Source organism: Rana temporaria, chromosome 4 (assembly GCF_905171775.1).
Source record: "Rana temporaria chromosome 4, aRanTem1.1, whole genome shotgun sequence".
Lineage (NCBI taxonomy): Eukaryota > Metazoa > Chordata > Amphibia > Anura > Ranidae > Rana > Rana temporaria.
Window position 1 is genome coordinate 415,331,831 of NC_053492.1, and position 19,835 is coordinate 415,351,665.

At 42.7% G+C, this 19,835-nt stretch overlaps 1 protein-coding gene and 1 long non-coding RNA gene across 2 annotated transcripts in view; one reads left to right on the forward strand and one right to left on the reverse strand.

Annotated features, from left to right (window-relative positions):
• Positions 1-19,835, reverse strand: part of LOC120937800 (serine palmitoyltransferase 3-like) — a 211,917-nt gene that overhangs the window by 42,734 nt on the left and 149,348 nt on the right. The gene's annotated exons all lie outside the window — the stretch shown is intronic.
• On the forward strand, positions 4,371-19,695 carry LOC120937801. The gene is made up of 2 exons (XR_005748754.1): positions 4,371-4,521; positions 19,386-19,695. It is a non-coding gene; the product is annotated as an uncharacterized LOC120937801 (long non-coding RNA).

Genomic DNA, 19,835 nt, shown 5'->3' on the forward strand with positions numbered 1-19,835 from the left:
GTTGTAGTAGGTCTTTCCTGACATTTTCTTATTCGCATCCGACAGCAAAAGCCTTGGTCCGCAGAGAGCTTCCAAAGCATCAGAGGGATCTCATTGCTAAAAGGTGTCAGTCAGGAGAAGGGTACAAAATAATTTCAAAGGCATTAGATATACCATGGAACACAGCGAGGACAGTCATCAAGAGGAGAAAATATGGCACAACAGTGATATTACCAAGAACTGGACGTCCCTCCAAAATTGTTGAAAAGACGAGAAGAAAACTGGTCAGGGAGGCTTGTGAGGCCTACAGCAACATTAAGGGAGCTGCAGGAATATCTGGCAAGTACTGGCTGTGTGGTACATGTGACAACAATTTCCCATATTATTCATATGTCTGGGCTATAGGGTAGAGTGGCAAGATGGAAGTCTTTTCTTACAAAGTAAAATATCCAAGTCCGGCTAAATTTAGCAAAAACACATCTGAAGTCTTCCAAAAGCATGTTGGAAAATGTGTTATGGTCTGATGAAACCAAGGTTGAACTTTTGCCCATAATTCCAAAAGATATGTTTGGCGCAAAAACAACATTCCTCATTATCAAAAGAACACAATACCAACTGTGAAGCATGGTGGTGGCAGCATCATGCTTGGGCATGTTTTTCTTCTGCTGGAACAGGGGCCTTAGTCAAGGTAGAGGGAATTATGAACAGTTCCAAATACCAGTCAATATTGGTACAAAACCTTCAGGCTTCTGCTAGAAAGTTGAAAATCAAGAGGAACTTCATCTTTCAGCATGGCAACGACCCAAAGCATACATCCAAATCAACAAAGGAATGGCTTCACTAGAGGAAGATTAAAGTTTTGGAATGGCCCAGCCAGAGCTCAGACCTGAATTAGATTGAAAATCTGTGGGGTGATCTGAAGAGGGTTGTGCACTGGAGATGCCCTCACAATCTGACAGATTTGGAGTGTTTTTTAAAAGAGTGGGCAAATATTGCCAAGTCAGGATGTGCCATGATGATAGACTCATACCCAAAAAGACTGAGTGCTGTAATAAAATTAAAAGGTGCTTCAACAAAGTATTTGTTTAAGGGTGTGCACACCTATGCAACCATATTTTTATTATTTTACTTCCCTCCACTTAAAAGATTTCAGTTTGTTGTTCAACTGAGTTGTACAGTTTATCACATTAAAGGTCGAAAAAGTTCTGAAATTATTTATCTTAGTCTAATTTTTTTACATCACAGAAACCTGACATTTTAACAGGGGTGTGTAGACTTTTTATATCCACTGTAGTTTCAAAGTGTACAATTACTGATAAAAAGGTTGAGAAACACTTGAGTGGAGTGCCAGGGGTTGTGTGAATACATAAAGGTTCTGTAAACTTAGAAGAGTCCCCACTATTGGTACAATAGACTATTATTCAATAAGATGGAATTCAGAATTGGAAATCACATATTTGAAAGATGTTGTCAGCATATCAAAAATGTTCTGCAGGTCTTGCCGTGCACAGGTGATTAATCAGAGATGGCCACAGATCTTAAGAAGAAAAAGAGCCAGCACATATTGTTCTCCATCTGTTGTGTGTTACATATTATTGAAATGCCAGCAATCTCAAAGCATTTGAAAAGTTCTCATTTTTTTACTTTCTGAAACTGATAACAGATTGCCAGCTGGATAGATAAAAAAGGCACAAAAATCATCAAGCGCCAACAGACCATCAGACGGCTCAACACGAAGACAGCAAGTGGAGCAAAACACAAGACCAGATTTTCAGACAAATTAAAGAGTAGAATTGGAATATTTTCCTAAGTTTGGAATTCCAATTCTGTCTGCTGTCATCTTGACAAAGCTTCAAACACATGTAAAAGCTAATCAAGCTCAAGCGCACATTTGTTTGCCCCGGTGGGTCATTTTCTTCTCGTTGCTGTGCCACACCTTACATTTTAAGCGTATCTAAACCAGAGAACAAAAATGTAATACATTGCAGCTGATCCCTCTGTAGATATGGGGGGTGAATAGGTTTTCTTTATGTAGCGCCCCCTTACTTTCAGTATGGGCACTACGCTAAAGTTAGTGGGGAATGGGAGAGTTACCTTGCTCCCATTCATTATTTGTTTACATTTTGGGGCTTCTGTCATTCCAGAAATGTCCACTGGGTCAGTCTGTGGTCCAGGGATGCAATGTCATTACTGACAGGTATGTTTGCTGTCATCTGGTGACCGATGCAGAAATCTACTGGGAGGATTCGCTCCATCTATCTAGCTCAGTTATTGTAATTGGCCTGTGGCAGAGGCCCAGGGCTGGGTCTGTGAGAGAGGCCTGTTCCTCCCAGAAATTCTAAGTGACATCTCGGCTGCCAGGCCTGTAGAGAAGGGTCTGTCCGGGGGCACTTTACCCACTCAGCTGGAGTGGCGACGACTTACAAATTGGTACTATACAGAGCAGTACTGACTGCTCCATTCAATATCCAGGCCTGATACTGCAAGGTTCTTCCTCTCTCTCTATTCATCAACTTTGTCCTTCCCAATTTATGTTGATGTTTGGCCGTGTTGGCCTGGAAAATAAAGCATTGGAAAAAAAACTTTATTCACTGTCTGGACCTTTGCTCACTGTTGTTTCTACAATTGCACCCCTGGGCCATATCAAGGTGACTCAATATGCCGATCCAAAAAACAAACCAGTGGCTCCTTCGGGAGTGAGCGCTACATTTATTTCCCCCCTATTTTTAACTTCCATTAACACATTTCCTGTCCTAGGATGACAACACATTCACTGTACTGTTTCCATAAGTAGAAGTTTTAAAAACCTGGAAGTGTGTAATGAATACAGAACATCATCCTCATCTCCATAACACTGGGGAAGGTGTTCTGTAATACACAGCTATTAAGAATGGGGCAAAACTTTAATAAACTGACCCAGAAAGGGCCTACAGACCAGAAAAAAATGTAATAAATCAGAAATGGTCTTCATACTGATTCCAATGCCGCGTATACACAACCGTTTTTAATGTCATGTTAAAAAACAAAGTTTTTCTCGACGCGATTCTTGTCAAGCCTGCCTTGCATACACACGATCGTGAAAAAAAAATGCTCGAGCAAAGCGCGATGACGTACAACGGCACTATAAAGGGGAAGTTCCATTTGAATGGTGCCACCCTTTGGGCTGAATATGCAAATTTTCCTTCTCATAACTTTCTTCTGAGCATGCACGTTTTTTCCCCGTCGTTAAAGCCTACACACGACCATTTTTCACGAGAAAAACGATGACGTGAAAAACGTAAAGAAAAAATAGAGCAGGTTCTAAATTTTTAATGGCCATTTTTCTCGTCATGAAAAACGGTTGTGTGTACGCGGCATAAGTCAACATATACAGTAATCAATGATACTCTTCAGGTAAGTATCCCTATCTAGTTCTAGTCCGAGGATGAGAGGACCTCCGTGATAGGCGGAACTCTGAAAAGAGGCTCTGCTGGGAAACAGTGTTCAGCCTATCACGGAACAGGACGAGGAGGTGGCGCGGCTTTTGAACAATGGATCTCTGACTAAATCTGCATCCGGTGTATAAAAGACGACCCCCGACTTTTGGGCGATATTTTTAAGTACAAAAGGTCATCTTATATGCCGGAAAATACGGTATTATAGCAAAAAGTTAAAAATATTGCTTTTTTCCAAAATTGGTGCTCTTTTTTTGCTTACAGTGCAAAAAAATAAAAACCGCTGAGGTGATCAAATACCATCAAAAGAAAGCTCTATTTGTGGGAAAAAAAGGACGTACATTTTGTTTAGGTGCAACGTCGCATGACCACAATTGTCTGTTAAAGCGACGCAGTGCAGAATCACAAAAAGTGCTCTGGTCAGGAAGGGGGTAAATTCTACCAGGGGTGAAGTGGTTAAAATGCCTAACAAAGAAAACTAATGCAGCCACCACAACTAATGATTGGTAAGCTGCAATATCTTACATTTTTGGTTTTGGGTTTGGATTTAAAACAAAAATTTACACAAGACATTAATATTAAATAAGAGAAGTCACAGAATCAGCAAATAGCACAAAAATAAATAAAACCATCTCTACACAAAGTGTAGTTGCCAGGGGCCTCGGGAGGGTGTGGCTAGGGGGGCTGGACCCCCGAATGGGTCCCTGAAAAGCCCTGAGTGTCAGGAATGCAGCATCCAGTTGTCAGCCCCGAGCGCCGCTGCCGAACGGGGAACGCTACGATTACGTACGGTGCCGAGTGTGGCTGAGTGATATTGCAAGTCCTGCCTTCTGGAGCCTGCAGCGCCTATGATGGACGTCCCACAGGTCCAATGCCGGAACCACGGGACGTGTGACGTCCATCATAGGCGCCGCAGGCTCCAAAAGGCGGCAATTATAATGCTGTCGCGCCGAGCCACATCACTGTAAGATCCCGGCTCGGGCGGGCGGCTCTCCTCTCCTCCTTTCTGGCTGGTTGCCTGCCGTGCCGTGACACATGATGGGCGCGCCGCCGGGATGAGAGGCACAAGATGGCGCCGGCGAGCAGTACACTTGCACATGTATGTCAGGTAGGTGAGGTCAGTGTATGTATGTCAGGTAGGTGAAGTCAGTGTATGTCAGGTAGGTCCATGTATGTCAGGTAGGTGAGGTCAGTGTATGTATATAAGGTTGGTGAAGTCAGTGTATGTCAGGTAGGTCTATGTATGTCAGGTAGGTGAAGTCAGCGTATGTCAGGTAGGTCTATGTATGTCAGGTAGGTGAAGTCAGTGTATGTATGTCAGGTAGGTGAGGTCAGGTAGGTGAGTTTAGTGGTCATTGATGGGCACTGGTAAGCCAGACAGAAAGTGAGCCACATAACCCCACCGCCCAGCCCAAAAAAAAAAAGCGCCACGACCATCCTAGACCCCCCCCACCTCCCCGGTGCCGACTTCGGGCTGAAGCCCCTGATCTTTTTGCCACCTAGCAATGCCCCTGGTATTTACACTCTGGATTTCTTTTTTATCCATAGTTACATACCGTAGTTACATAGTAGGTGAGGTTGAAAAAAGACATCCCTGGCCAAGAAATACATTTGGTTATTCATTTTTGTAATGTTTTTGTCATTCTAAGGTCTGACCAGGAGAAGGATGTTTTAGCACATTGAACTATGAGGACATTTATGAAATGTGCTTTCCGATACCTATTTCCGGTCTACCGCAGTACAACTATCGTATAGTTTTTATGTTCCCTAAACATTGGAATGGAAAAAAAAAAATTATAGCGCTACAAACAAGTAAACAAACTAAAACTAACAAAGCACCTCATTACTAGAATATACAAAATGTTGCCACGCAAGCATGGCGTGCAGAAATGGCACACACGGGCTTGTCTGGCGAGATATCTACAAATGTCAGATTACCAGATGAGGCCGAGAGTTAAATAAAAACAATTCTTCTATGTGGTTTGCAAATGAAGGCGCAATAGACTTTCATCCCCAAGCCAGTTCCACTTCCCCAAGAGCAACAGTCAATGAAGGCATTCTGACGGCTCTCCCGACTCGAAGAATAAATTATTACAAAAACAATAATGATCACATTGTTCTATTTGCCCTGTGTGCCAAGCTGTAAACACATGTGGAGAAACATACCATGGCACCAGCTCAGAGAAAAACTGTTTTTAGAAATTGTAGTTGTCAATGGAAAAACAAGCTGCAGCTAATAAAATAACTTCGAACCATAACTTTATCCTTTATTTCCTGGCAAAGCGCTGAATGGTGGGGCCATTATGGTGTTCCATTTTAAAGACAATTTCACCATATTTTACATTTAAAATAACAAATCAACACTATTGTATCCTAATGGCTATCCTAAAAACACACAGATGTCTAAACTGTATGCGTTTCTTCTATTGAATACTGATTGATTCGGAAATTAAAAAATAAATAAAAAATAATGCAAACTTGTATTACATAGTTACATAGTCAGGTTGAAAAAAGACACCAGTTCAACCATAAAAAAATAAATAAAATAAAAAATATTGTACAATCCCATATACCCAATTCTATACCCACAGCTAATCCAGAGGAAGGCAAAAAAAAAAAACAGCAGAGCATGATCCAATTTGCAAGGCTGTCAGTTAAACAAGCATGACTCCCAAAGGCAGAGGCATAATGGGACTTGTAGTTCTGCAACAGCTGGATGGCCGCAGGTTGCAAATCTACATCATGGGCCTTCAAACTACGGCCCTCCAGTTGTTCAGGAACTACAATTTCCATCATGCCTAGTCATGTCTGTAAATGTCGGTGTGTTACAATGCCTCATGGGATGTGTTGTTCTACAACAGCTGGAGGGCTGTAGTTTGAGGATCCCTGATCTACATACACAGAAAATACTTTTTGAGCAGTTTTACCTGCTAGAGGATTTGCATTCATGCAGTACCAAGATTTAGTACAGTCAAGAGGGTGACACCACTGTAATACAATTAAAGGGTTCGTAAACCCTGGTTTGAAAAAAAAAATAACAAACAAATCATACCTCTAAAAACAGCAAAAAGTGTAGCGCTAAAAATATGTGTGGAAAATATAACGATATAAAAAGTCATAAAAAAAAAACACCAAGTGTTCAAAAGTTCATAACTGATGATAAAGTGCAGAAAATAATTCATCAGTAAGGGATAAGTCTCAATGATGATTCCAAATGGATTTGGAATCATCATTGAGACTTATCCCTTACTTATGAATTCATTTCTGCACTTTATCATCAGTTATGAACTTTTGAACACTTGGTGTTATATTTATATGACTTTTTATATTGTTATATTTTCCACACATTTTTAGCGCTACACTTTTTGCTTTTTTATTTGTTTATTTGCAGAATTGATCTGATTCTGTGGTGTTGGCTGCCATTTATATGTTTAGTTAGGTAGCGCGGTGATATATGCACTATTGTATATTATTTTGAAACAAATCATACCTCCACTGTGAAGTTTGTTTTTCACAGTGTGGCCCCGATCATCCTCTTCTGGGGTCCCCCGGTGACTCTCACGGCTCCACCTTGCATCAGTTAACCCACTGGGAGAAGCGCTCTCCCGGGGGGTTACTGTGAGGGTGCGCTCCCGAGTCCAGTATTTGCGTCTATAGACACAGAATCCCATTCTCGGCCCCGCCCCCGACACCTGCGTCATTGGCCAATGGCTGCGCTGCTATGAATCTATCCAATCAAGAGCTGAGAACCCTGGGCAGAGGCAGAGGGATCGAAGGCCTCAGGTGAGTAAAACTGGGAGTAGGGGTCCGATTACTGTCAGAAGTTTTATCACCTTAATGCATCCTAAAAAACACGAGGGTTTACAACCCCTTGGGAATACACTGCTGACATCACTATGCCCTAAGTTTGCTGATTGGACAGTGAGGGAACAGCAGGGGACTGATAAGGAAATCTTCCTACTCACTTTGCTCTCAATTAGCTGGTTCCTTGTTAGCAGGGCCAGATTAAGAACATCATGGGCCTGGTGCTGAGGATTTTGGTGGGGCCTTTTAGGCTGCATTCACACCTCCGCGACAAGTAAGGCCGCATACGCGGCGTATTTTGCCGCGAATAGTGTAACTTTTTTTTTACAAATCCTTCCTATTGCTTTGTATGGCCGAACGCCAATGCTGCCTGAAAAAAAGGGTCCGGGACTTTTTTCCATGCCGCAGGTGTACGGCGTCTATGAGATGTGAACCATCTCATAGACAGCAATGGGAATTCTCCCCTCCAGTGGCACGAGCGGCCGGCGTCGGGCGTTTTGTCACGGAGGTGTGAATGGGGTGTAATAAATAATAAATAAATGCGTGGGAATGACATGAACGCAGCCCAGCCAAGGCAAGTGACCAAAGGCACAGAACCCAGAAGGAAGACCGGGTGAAGTTGGAAGTGTCCAGGCCCCGCCTGATTCATCGCAGCACTGGAGGGCTCAGTCTGAAAATTGAAGTGTACACTAATGTGCTAATATGCTGTGTATACTTGTACATTGTGGCATAACCTACCCCAGGGCCTCTAAAAAGTAGTAATGTCAGGAAAGTTTACTACCGCTTTATTATCACAGGATCCCAGGAGCCTCTCATGGGGCCCCCTACTGACCCGGTGGACGGTGGCCCTTGGGCAGTGCCTAAGTGCACAGTTGCCAACATTTAAAAAATATTTTCAGGGCCACTTTTTTATATAAGTGCTATATTTAGAGTAGCTGAGATCCCCAATGTTCCTCTATACATCATAGTAGTAATCACAAAATTAAATGAGTACTAATAATGGGGCAGAACAAATATGAGAACTGATATTTCCTTTAGTTGAACTAACAAAAGTGTGTCCATTCTAGAGCTGGTAACATTGAGGGTATTCAGTATAATTTTAAAGAACTGTTTTTGTGGGTAAGCAACATAGGGGAGGAGTATGAACGGTATATAAGTAGGAAGTATGTTCAGGTGAGGGAGAGGAATGTGGAGGGTCTAACAGTGGGCACTATGTACAGGAGAGGAGTACAAAGGGTATGGAAAAAAGCACTATGTACAGGAGAGGAGTGTGAAGGGTATGACAATGGGCAGTATGTACAGGAAGAGTGAGGGGGTATGACAGAGGGTAGTACGTACCAGAGAGAAGTGTGGAGGGTATGATGGGGCAGTATGTACAGGAGAGGAGTGTGGAGGGTATGACAGTGGGCAGTATGTACAGGAGAGGAATGTAGACGGTATGATAGTGGGCTCTATGTATAGGAGAGGAGTGTGGAGGGTATGACAGTGGGCACTATGTATAGGAGAGGAGTGTGGAGGGTATGACAGTGGGCACTATGTATAGGAGAGGAGTGTGGAGGGTATGACAGTGAGCAGTATGTACAGGAGAGGAGTGTGGAGGGTGCGACAGTGGGCACTAAGTACAGGAGAGAAGTGTATGACAGCAGGCACTATGTACAGGAGAGGAGTGTGAAGGGTATGACAGTGGGCGCTATGTATAGGAGAGGAGTGTGGAGGGTATGACAGTGGGCGCTATGTATAGGAGAGAAGTGTGGAGAGTATGACAGTGGGCACTATGTACAGGAGTGGAAGGATATTTAGGGACTGAGTAGTGGTTAAGCGGGTCATACATGGATTGAAATTACGCCAATTATGCAGAGACCAGCCATAGTCAATCTATGTATGGGCTAGCTGGTTTTACACAAGTCAATCTATTAATCAACTTGAGTACAACCAGCCTGTTTTATTTTCTTAAAACAATCAGTGCTGCCAGCTAAAGTTAGCAACACTGATCATTGTACGCACTGGCAGAACACAATAACACTGCAGGAGTGATTCCCCCATCCACAGGTCAGCAGGTGAGAGGGTGTGTGGGGACAGGCTGGGGAGAGATACTAGTCAGTGGCTGGGTAGGCACTGGTAGTATCAGAGCCAGATACACACAGGTTACATACGCCACGATCGTTAGAGCGAGAACAATAATTCTAGTACTAGACCTCCTCTGTAACTCTAAACATGTAACCTAAAAAAATGTAAAGCATCGCTTAGGATACCAAAAAAAAATTGTGCTAACTTAACTAACTAACTGTTTTTTTAATGAATGAAACATTTTTTTCCAAAAAAACATGTTTGAAGAATTGCTGCGCAAATACCGTGCTAGAGCTGCACAATTAATCGTTTAAAAAATTGTGATCTCGATTCAACCCCCCTGACGATCTTCAATGCCGAGTTTGCTGATTCTTTCATATAACAAGTGGAGAGACTTTCAGCTGTCAAAAGAAAATATCCGGGCAGTCTGCCAAGTTTTTAACAGGAAACATTGTAACTAACGCTTCCTTCTTAGATCAAAGGGATACACTTCTGTGTGTAAAGAACAAATCTGGGCAGTCTGCGAAGTTTGTAAACAAAATGAAACATTGTAACTAACTAACATTGTAACTAAATTTAACCACTTAAAGTCCAACACTTAAGTCTAACTTCTTAAGTTAAAAAGCAATATTATTTGCTAGAAAATTACTTGGAACTGCCAAACATTATATATATTTTAGCAGAGACAGAAAATGGCTATTGCTGCAATATGTTATGTCACACTGCATTTTCCCACTTCAATGAATAATAAAAACCATAAAAACAAAACAGTGAAGTTAGCCCATTTTTTTTTTTTGTTTGTTTTAATGTGAAAGATGATGTTACGCCGCAACAATCGTGAGAGAATCGTGATCTATCTTCTAAGCAAAAAAATTGCAATTCTCATTTTAGCCACAATCGTGCAGCTCTGTACCCTGCAACATAAAAAGTGCAAAGACCACCATAGAGTCATTTTCTAGCAAAAGCACTGTGATCCTATCAGTCTGCTGCAGTGTGTCAGCTTGTATTTATATTGGCCGCTCTGAATGTAGCTTCTGACAGGCTGTGCAAGCAGGCCCATATCTCCGGAACCATAAATGATAGCCATCCCATATTTTAACCAGTTGTGGGGTAGCTCTTCCCATGCCTACCCCCAAATGTGGGGTTTCTGTGACCTCTGGTCATCGAGCTACAACCCCCCAAATTCGATCTTAGAAAAAAAAAAATCTTAAAAAAAAAAAAAAAAAATTTTTTTTTTTTTTTGGGCAAATGGGCCTATCTTGAGAAAGGGGCCTGGAGCTGCAGCTCCATCAGCCCCATTGTTAATCCGGCCCTGCTTGTTAGCACAGTTACAGCTCATCTGATTAGTTTTGCCCCTATGAGTTCTACTATACAGGGCACTACAGGAGTCTGATACAAAAAAAGGAAAACAAACTGCATTTAAAAATATGTATTTAATACATTAATGAATACAGAGCTGCATTAAATGTGACACTTTTATATGTGCCTGGAGTTCAGCTTTAAATGAACAAAGCTGCCACTTTTAAAAAGGGATCCAGGGCACACACATGTGCTAGCAATATTCGCACTTGCAGAATTGTGTTTGAAATAAAGAAAGGTCAAGACAACTGGTGTATTTTTTCCCTGAAGACAGAGGCACGGCTGCAGCCACTGATAATAAGCCGACAGCAGCCTGGGGCTACGGACAGCATATGCTTCCAGTTTATATATCAAGCGAATGTAGGGAGCGAAGACTCTCACATGAACATCACTACTGTCAGCTTGACACTATTTTAAAACATGCTAAAGGGAAATTCACTAAGCAGTAGCAGCTACTACTGTACGGCTATTATACCGATTCCCTGCAACTGATCCTAGAATAGAATGCAAATTGTAAACAGATTTAATGGTTGTTTTATGCATGCTTTCTGATTTTAGTAGGAAAAACCCCACAAAAACATACAGTACATTTATAAAAATGACAAGACTCAAAAATGTTTTTTGTAGATTAGTGTGGAACTTTAATTGGCTCTCAGAAATGTAATACCAAAGTAACAAAAGTGGCCCTTCACTGAAAATATGGACTTTTCCCACTGCCACCCTCTCTTTCCGCTATTTAAAAAATAGGATTTTTGTATTTGTTTACATTTTTTTTTTACCTCCATTTTGACCTAGGTGAACAAGATATATCCCTTCGCCTTCAGCCTCCTAGGACATCCTTCTCAAGTTCGAGGAGGCTATCGGTGTAGAGGTCCACACAGTGCAAAACATAGCCCCCGATAGGTATCCATCATAATCCTTGCAATTGCAAGCAATTACTCATTGGGCAGTGCAGCCATGTGATCAGAGCTTTTTTTCTCAGAAAATAGGTGCAGGAACTCAACCACAACCCCGTTCAGATTTGACAAACGGTAGAAGGGTCTTAAAGGGGCATTAAATACCAGGATTGCATTACATACAGAGTGCAGAATTCAGGGGTGCAGAGCTGTCACTTGTAAACACAGAAACCAGACTTCTGTGTTTACAAGTGATTGTGGTGAGCAGGCACCAAAGGGTCTGAGCTAGAGGTGGTGGAACTGAGTTGCCCCAAGTTCCCCCTGAAAAAAAGCCCTGCATGTGACCAGGCACATCTGATGCACTTCTTTTGGTAATGTGTTCTTGCTGACCAATGATCATGGTCAGTCATCCCCGAGAACTGAAGGCCGGAATCTGAAACGATATAGAATACACAACACAACCCCATAAGGTTAGACATTTTAGGGTGGGATCATGCTGCCTTGGAAGACTACTGGAAACAGAGTTACCGGTAAGAAACTAACTCTGCTTTTCACCCAGTCGTCTTCCAAGTCAGCCCTTGAGAGGATAACCAAGAACTCACCAGATCTAGGGTGGGACAACGGCTTGGAGGACTTTCCTACCAAAAGCATGGTCCTGGCTGGAAATCAGATCCAGTCTGTAATGCTGAACGAAGGTCGAGAATCTTGACCAAGTTGGTTTGGTGGTGTTTTCTCCATAACACTGTAACACTCTAGAATAGCTGCCTTGATCCATCTGGCAATAGTCTTTTTGGACGCTTGTTTGCCCTTCAGTTGGCCGGCTTACAAAATAAATAAAGCATCTGATGTTCTGAATTCATTGGTAACTTCTAAATATTGAAGTAAACACCTTCTGACACCCAGGAAACGTAATTCTTGCTCTTTGCTGTTTTTTGGTGAACTGCAAAATGAAGGTAAAACTATATCCTGGGATTTATGAAAAGTTGACGTCACTTTTGGAGTAAATCCCGGGTCTGTTTGAAGGACTTTTCGATCATCATAGATCTTCAAAAAAGGTTCTCTAACTGATAAAGCTTGTATTTCTCCTATCCTACGTGTCGTTGTGATGGCTATGAGAAAAACAGTCTTTAAAGTCAATATTCTTAAAGATGGTGCTTGCAGTGGTTCAAAGGGAGGTTTGATGATGCCCCTAAGTACCACCGATAAATCCCATGTGGGACATTTTTGTGTCTTGGGCTTTTTGTATTTCCCCAACGCCCTGCAAAAACGAGAGACCAACGGGTCCTCTTGTAGTGTCCTTTCCAGATACACTGACAGCGCTGCAATCTGAACTTTCAGTGTACTGAGTGCTAACCCTTTATCAGCTCCTTGCTGTAAAAACTTAAGGATAGTCGGTGTATCCATTTTCTGTCTTTGGTTTTCAGTGCACCAACTGTTAAATTTTTTCCAGATTTTTTTGAAAATGGCTCTGGTGTTTGGCTTCCTGGCACTCAGAAGCGTTGCCACTACCTTCTCTGAAAGTCCTTTTGATCTCAAGAGGTCCTCTTCAGTAACCAGGCCACTCATTTGAAAATTTCCTGTTTTAGGCCTGTCAGTGGACCCTGGCACATCAGGTCTGTCCTGTGAGGTAGAAGCCACGGCTCTTCTGCCGAGAGACTGAGAAGTTGGGAGAACCAGGCTCTCTTGGGCCAGTATTGTGCGATTAGTATGAGTTTTGTCTGTTCCTGTAGAAACTTCTTTACCACCCGTGGAATCAGATGAACCGGAGGGAAGGCATAGCATACTTTGAAGTTCCAAGGGTTCTGGGTAGCGTCTATCCCAAGAGGTTGGTCTTGCTGGTTTAGCGAGAAGAAATGCTTCACCTGAGTATACTTCCGAGAGGCAAACAGATCTATGTTTGGGACTCCCCAGCGGGCTGTAATTTCCTTGAACACCTCCTGGTGTAATACCCATTCCGCTTGGGAGATCTCCTGGCGGCTGAGAAATTCCACCACTTGGTTGTCTTCTCCTTTTAGATGGACTGCTCCTAGAGACAGCATGTTCCCTTCTGCCCACCAGCATATCTGATTGGAGATGTGGCTTAGAGGTGGGCTTCTTGTGCCCCCTTGTTTGTTTACATAAGCCACTGCTGTGGCATTGTCTGAGAGTACCAGGATGTGACGACTTCTCAGTTAGTTCTGAAAAGATTCTATGGCTTTGGCTATCGCCATGAGTTCTCTCCAGTTTGAGGATGCTTTGGCTTCCTCCGGGGACCATCTCCCCTGAGCAGGTTGCCCTGCTAGGTGAGCTCCCAAACCCCAACTGCTTGCATCTGTGGTCAATTTCTGGGAGATCGGAAATGACCAAGCCAGACCCTGATTTAAGTTTGTGTGGACCCTCCACCACCATAGTGACTTCTTTACCGATGTTGGGAGTAATACCGACTTGTCCAGATCTCCTCTTTGTTTTTTTAAAGAAAAACTTGAAGAGGCCTTAGATGAAACTTTGACTGCTGGTTTTGATGATGTCATCAGACCCAGAACCGACATCAGCTCTCTGATAGTTATCGGTAGGTTGTTCTGTATAGAACTCACCCTCTTGATGAGATTTCGGCTTTTCTCCTCTGGAAGAGATGTTTTCTGCTCTCTGGAACTGAGTAGATACCCCAGGAACCGAATTTTCTGGGTGGGACAGAGGTTTGATTTTTCTAAGTTTAGAATCCACCCCAGCGACTTCAACCACAGTTGCGCTTCGTTGAGGTCCCTTACCAGCTGCGCTTCTGATGGTGCTGCGAACAGTAGATCGTCTAGATATGGTATTATAGTCATCTTCTTCAAACTTAGAGGGGCCGGAACCTCTGCCAACACCTTGGTAAATATCCTTGGCGATGAGGACAACCCGAACGGGAGAGCTCTGCTCTGGAAGGGGTATTTCTTTTTCTTCTATCTCTACTGCTAACCTTAGGTATCTCTGGGATTCTTCTCTGATGGGAATGTGAAGATATGCGTCCCTGAGATCCATGGTCGCCATGAATATTTCTGGTTGCAGAATGTTCTTGACTGAAAATATGGACTCCATGCAGAATTTTTTGTATTGAATCGTTTGATTCAAGGGCTTGAGATTCAGTATCAATCGAAACTTCCCAGAAGGTTTCTTGATGACGAATACATGAGAGTAAAAACCCTTTCTTTTTTCCTTCTCTGGAACTGGGATAAGGACATTTTGGTCCACCATCTCCCCTAGCAACAGAGGAAGAGCTTTCGCTTTTTTTGAATCTCTGGGAAGTTTTGTTAATAGGAATCTCTCTGGAGGATGGCAATTGAATTCCAGGGAGTAGCCCTTTGCGATTATTTCTAAAATAAATAGATTTGCTGTTGTCTTCTGCCACTGAGGTAGGAAGGTAGCCAATCTTCCCCCTACTGGCACTTGGTTGTTACCGTTTGGTGATTTGGTTAGCAGCACCAAAGAGTGGATTACTCTTTGGTTTTCCTTTGTGACCTGTCCAGTTTTTCTTCGGGTACTCTTTCTTTCCTTCTTGGGGACGGTCTTTTCTTCCACGAAAAAATATTTTATGTGGAAATTTGCGTTTTTCAGGAGGAAAGGTCTTCTTATCTGCTGTTCTCTCCAAAGCCTCGTCTAGGCCTGAACCAAAAAGCAAATCTCCTGTGAATGGTAGATTGCACAATCTTGTTTTGGATGCAGCATCACCTGTCCAGGTTTTCATCCAAATCGCCCGTCTTTCTGCGACAGCTAGTCCACCTGACCTTGCTGCCAGTTTAACATGCTCTGAGGAAGCATCCGCAATGTAACCTACTGCCTTGGAGAGCACTGGAAGAGTCTTCAGAATCTCCTCTCTAGGTGTCCCATTTTTGATATGATCTTGTAACTGGGTTAACCAAAATTCCAGATTTCTTGCTACACAGGTGGTAGCTAGCGCTGGTTTTAAGCTGGCGACAATGGTCTCCCAGGCTCTTTTTAGGATGATATCACCCTTCTTATCCATGGCATCTTTTAGGTGTCCCATATCCTCAAAAGCTAATGAAGCATTTTTAGAGATTTCGGAAAGTGGTGCATCCAATTTGGGTTTTTTGTTCCATACTTCCTTTGGATTGTCACTAAAAAGGAAATCGCTTTTTGTGGCTAGCCGCAAAAAATGGTTTCTTCTCTGGATCTGTCCATTCGTTTTTCACGGTATCGGACATCCTCTGATGAACTGGGAACACTTTGGAATTCTTCTTCCTCAGACCTTGGAACATCAGGTCATGTTTGGAAGGTTGTTCTTTTTCATGTTCAATCTCCAAAGTTTCATAAATGGCCCCAAGCAAATCATCCACATCCTCTAGCAAAAATTTGTAATTGGGTCCCTTTTTTCTGTCTTCACCCCCTCCTTCTGTTCTGGTTCTGAGTCATCGCTGGCCATAACGCTAACTGCGCTGCTGCCTGCTCGCTCCCTTACTGACTCATGAGACACTGATGCGACTTCCGATCTGGGTGAGGCTATGGGAGAGGGACTTCCATAAGGAACTGTTGGAGGCTTGACCTCTGTAATACAGTTTTTGAGATCCTTAAAGGTGTTAGCCATCTCATCTCTTACGGATCCAAAAACTTTTGCATACACATCGTCTGATTGTTTTTTAACCAGCATGTCAATGCAAACTTGGCATAGCGGTTCTGTGTACTCCAACGCTAACTTGTTAGCACATTTTGCACACCGCTTTTTGGGATTGGGCTTTGGCTCCTTAGGCGTTTTCACCTGCCAACAGATAAAAAACACAGGGGCCCCATGGCGGTGAGACTACAGCACACTCCACCATACAATACTACAGTGCACACCCAGTGACACTAGCACCCCTGTAAGCCCCAGCTAAGCTAGTGACCACCACCATCTAGCTGCTATCCCTTTAAAACAGATACAAAGGTCACCCACTGATGCCTACCTGTATCCTGCTGGTGCTTTCGCCTCCTGGAGCCTGGGCTGATGGAATCTCGTCCTCTTCCAGCATCCTGGCTTGCTATGGCGTCCTTGCTGTCGTCTGCAGCCTCATCCACACTATTAGCACCAGCTGGCCGTTTGAATTTCCCGCGCCTTTAAAGGGAAGGACCAGGTCCCCGGCGCACGCCGATGACGTCGTCCCACCCCGGAAGTGATGCACCGTATCTTCCGGGCCAAGTGGAGTCAGCTCCGCGCTGAAGCCGCCAAGGGGACGATGAAACGGTGCCTATCTCCTCGCCTGGGCACAGAGAAAAAAACAAATCCAGGACGCCTCCTGCACGCAGCCTAAGAAGTGTTGCCCGTGGCCATACGGCAACCTCCTCCACGAAAATACACGGCCCTGGTGAGTCCACTGACCCCTGCCGCTCTGAGGCTCCCCTGCTCCGTTTGTGTAACGCTGTCTCCTGCAGCTCGTATCAACAAAAAAAGTGCTGCCCCAGCTGGACCCCTGCCCTGGTCAGCCCATGAGAGATGGAGCCCCCCCTCAGGTCCTCTGGCAACATGTCTCCTCCAGATGGAGGAAACACTAAGACTGACCAGGGACCCAAGGGACTGCCTCTTAATGGGAGGAAAATTATGGCAATGTGTTTCCTGATTGTGAGGAGGAGCTCCATCTCTCAAGGGCTGCCTTGGAAGACGACTGGGGGAAAATTGCGATAATTAAACTTTGATCGAGTGAATGTTGATCTTCAGTTAACACAAACGGGATGATAGAAGGAAAGCCGCCGTCACCACTAATAGGAATGAGGCTTACTGGATTGAATAGACTCAGCAGGCATACACCAAATGAGTCTGAAAAGGGCTGTATGGTGACACTGCACCAAAAAAACAATGACCTCGGCACAGGAACTGGCGAACATCGAAGTAAGATAGTCACACTTTCATCTCAGAAATAAGTAGCATAACCACAATTTTAAAGATGGGTTCCGTGGCAGAGATATTCGGGTTCATCAAAAATAAGAAAGAGGTATGCACATAGTGTAAATCCGTTTAACCGGAAAAACATTTATTCAAAAAGGTTAAAATTTACACTCACATTTGAGGGGATAAATAAGCACTTGTATGTAATGTGTAGGTTCCATGCAATAGTAGCTGTAGATACGACCCGACGGGTTTCATATAAGAAGACATCATCTGGGGTGTATTTTTTTGTTCAACCCACTGATTAATGAAATAAAATTGTCCGTTTATACCCTGCTCTTTTTTTCATTCTTTATTTTTAAATACACAAGAGCGATCAGAAAAGTAAAACAAAAAAAGACTCCTTTTTACAGAAGATATAAACTTTACAACATGCCATAGACCTCTATGACCTTTGGTAAGGTAAGCAATATCAACAAAGAATTCGACATTGTACAAGCCCTGAGAGTTCTTTTGTTTTTTCCATCTTCTCAAATTATTGTAATGGGGGGGGATATATTTCTGAGTGATCTGTCTGACCTACTTCCAAAATGGCTGTAGTAGTAGACAGGACCAAAATAATTTGAAAAGTCATGACAGCAGCATTGTAACACCTCTAGCACAGGTATTGGGAAATTGTCTGTGTAGTTTCGTAGGAGTCCTATACCACTATACCACAATTTAGTCTCCGCACTGGTATACTATCTTGAACCCTGCATTATGTTGCAGAAAGGAGAGCTACTATCTGTGTAAGCCATGCTATAAATTATCCAGTTTTCTTTTTTTAACCAAAGGTTGAAGTAAAGAAAGTTGTTCGATCCCTCTCTTAGAGCTATTGTATTCTGACAGTGGGAGACTTCCCAGCCATCAGAATACAATTATCACTGCTTGCGGATATAGCTGCTGGCAGTGATTGCATGAAAAAAATCCAATAGGCTGGTTGTACTGAAGTCGATCGATGGATTCATTTTATTACAACCAGCCTGCCCATCCATGGATCTAAATCGGGCTGGTTCCTGCTGAACTGGATGCATTTCAATCAGTCTATAGCTGGGCAGAGCTGACAATACTGCTTTGGATGTCATTGTAGCAGAAGCTTTGGGTTGTCAGGTTAAACTGGATTCTGGCAGATTAACAGGTATTTTTGTTGTACTTGCAGAATTTATGAAAAGATAAAACATGCATAAATGTTCATGTGTTGTGGTGATGTATTGAATTTTTTTTTTGCATTCTGTCCAGGCATGCACTTTAAGTTTTACTGCTCATAATGCTCTTTAAAATTCTGCCTGTGTACCAAAGGGCATGTATTTTACCTGGACCTGTGAAGAAAACTATTATTTCTGTTTAAACAGCACATAACGAAAAACACTAAAGTCACTGGTCATGATGCTACAAAGTAACTGGTCATTAAGGAGTCAAGTAACGCTTGGGTGACAGTTCTGTGTTATACATGCTAATCCAGAGGAGCTTAGTGGCAAGTAATTGCTCCACAAATACATAAGTTCACCCAACAAGTCAGTGGGAGTGACTTTTATTCAAAAGGATGAACTCGCTCAGCACTGCTCAGCAATTATCTTTTGTATTATTTGTGAGACACTTTTTCAGGATTGTTGACGTCTTCACAAAAGAAACCAGGAGACTTATCTTCTCAAACTGTTTCTGTTCACTGTTGTCGGGCGACTATGGAAGTCAAAACTGAATACAATGACAAAAAACGGGGGCTGTATGACTTAAAAGAAGTGTGTCAAGTTCAACAGAATGAGTTGGCAGCTATGTAATTATGTTTTTTTTTATATATTATATTCTTTATACAAACTAGATTACTGACAACTATGCTTAGACAATGTGTGAGACTAGGTCTGTTTTAGAAGTTCAGTCTACTTGAAAGTATTAATGGCCTCTGGTGGGTTTAAATTTACTAGCTTTAGGTTTCTCTTGCTCTAAAATTTTTGCTCCTCCATGTTTGTTTTGCAGAATATATATAGGAAGTCCAATTGGGAGATTGAAGACTCCTTTCCAATGGCTGCAGCAGATGACACGACTACAAAGCCAGGTCCAGAAATCTTGCCAAGTCTTCAAGAGATGTGAGAAGCCCATGGATCATATAACCTCCCCTGGCATCATTCCTGAATTGATTTTCAGTTTTGTGTAGACTAACACTTTTAAAGCTGGCCATACACCGGTAAATTTCTCAACAAACGCCCATATGAAAAGTCTTATCAGTACGTTTGAGATCAACATTGGATAAAGCCAACAGAGATTTAATAAAGGTCATCCAAAAGTACTTCATAATTTTGATTAACATTATTTATGGTACAAATGGAATTTTCCATAGCAAAACCACATGGACTGTTAGAAAATTGTTAAAAAACAAAAACACATCACGAAGGTTGAAAACGATCATCGATGTAACTCCACTAATGA